The sequence below is a fragment of the Pseudochaenichthys georgianus genome, chromosome 15, assembly GCF_902827115.2.
Source record: "Pseudochaenichthys georgianus chromosome 15, fPseGeo1.2, whole genome shotgun sequence".
NCBI classification, from domain to species: domain Eukaryota; kingdom Metazoa; phylum Chordata; class Actinopteri; order Perciformes; family Channichthyidae; genus Pseudochaenichthys; species Pseudochaenichthys georgianus.
Genome location: NC_047517.1, coordinates 15,998,611 through 16,000,360, shown reverse-complemented (window position 1 = coordinate 16,000,360; position 1,750 = coordinate 15,998,611). Strand labels below are relative to the sequence as shown.

Here is a 1,750-nt window from a genome sequence, read left to right as displayed (position 1 = left end):
CATATCTGGGGTTGTAAATGGGCAGGGAGACGCTTATTGACATAAAAAAAGAGACGTTTAGAAATGTACATAGTTTTCTTGTTTTTTGATAACTTGTATTTTTAGCTTGGTTTAGTTTGTGCAACGGCATGTAGGTTTTTTTTTTACGCAGTGGTTTTTGTATGTACATGAAAATGATTAATTATTTACATGTATATGTAAAATAATTTAATATACCATCATATGTTGAAATACTGTCATGCTGTTGGGCGTTTTCAATACAAGATGGAGAGGGAACGCTGGGTGTTTTTATACATGATTTGATGTGACATTGATTGGATCAGGTAGCTCGGTTTATGGTTTACTGTAAACATGCTGATGGCAGGGTCATTGAAGATGTTGCATGAGAGGTTTTGTAAAAAGCTCTGATCTGGCACTAGTGTGGAAACTTAACGACAATCTGATGGACATTTCATTTATCTCACGTTTTTTACATAAGACCATCTTTATTGTCATCAGACAGAAGTATGAATACATTTGAGTTGTTTCACTTATTTTGAAATCCCACAGTAGTTGATTTGATTTTTATGAGCAACAAACCTGAGTGCCAACAGGTTTTCACCACATTAATGTTATTTTAAAAGCGATCCATTGTACACCTGTCGCCTCCATTGACTGCAGAACTTTAATTATGGGATGGCATTACTGACTGGAGTCAGGGCATTAGACACAAATCTCTTGTTTAACAAGACACTGTATACACTTGGAAATTCCACTTTATCACCGCGTTATAATTTCCTCGGATGGAAGCACTCAATGTTGTTATCACAACAGTATGAATATTTTTGTACGAAAAGGATCTCTTGCTTAGAAAAACTTCAGGTGCTTTGAAATGTTAATATAGTCCTTTACCAAGAACTGTAAGACCCTCGCTGACTGCAATCTCAGTGTGTACCTCAGCAATCATTACGGATGAGTTATCAGACTGAGAGCCTTCTTTCTGCACCATAGTGCCTCTTTTCCATGGCTCACTTTCAATCACTGCTAGGCAAGAGAAAGTAGGACTGACTTATTTCCAGACCACCTCCATGACTTTTCATGCAATCCTCTGCTGTGTCCGGAGATTTGACTCCTTTCTACAGAATGCGCTGGATGACAGAGCTGGCTTGAAGCCAAAGAGAATCTGACGGAGGATTACCCCCCTGACTGCTGTTCAGTTATCCCCTTCATGTTCACGCTCCATGTTCTCTGGTGTGTTCCTGTATCTGACGTCATCCTGCAGGGGGGATTTGCAAATTAAATTGACATGTTAAAGACATTTAATTCCCCCATATTAGGATTAGTGAACAGATTTTTGGATTTCACTTTGTCATTGAGAGAAATGGTTGTTTTGTTGTACAGACATTTTGTAATAAAAAAAAATATGATGAAACACATCAACTGCTTAAAGAATGACCACATCCACACCACAGCATGTTTTCCTTCTTTAATTGGGACGGAGAAATGTCAAACAAACCATATTGTTCTGTATGAAACCTAACATTTTGTATAACAGCAGTGTTGAAATGAAGATGGATGATTAGGAATTACAATTAAATCTACAAAGCATGGGGAGGCAGGAGGAGTGAGCATGCACCTTAATGTTTTAATAATGCATTGCACCGTCACAAAAATCTAACTGGCCGTGAGTAGGAAGAATCATCCCATTTAAACACCAGAAGAGAAGCAGCGATTAACGTAAAGAAACGCAACATGATACAGTGATTGGTCG

General features: G+C 38.1%; 1 protein-coding gene across 5 annotated transcripts in view; it reads left to right on the top strand.

Moving 5' to 3' along the window:
- Window positions 1–1,411, top strand: part of srfb (serum response factor b) — a 23,868-nt gene extending 22,457 nt beyond the window's left edge. For all 5 annotated transcript variants that reach the window (XM_034100446.2, XM_034100447.2, XM_034100444.2 and 2 more), the window contains one exon: window positions 1–1,411. This exon is cut by the window's left edge and continues 530 nt beyond it. The gene's annotated coding sequence lies outside the window, so the exon portion shown is untranslated.
- Window positions 1,412–1,750: the final 339 nt, after the last annotated feature.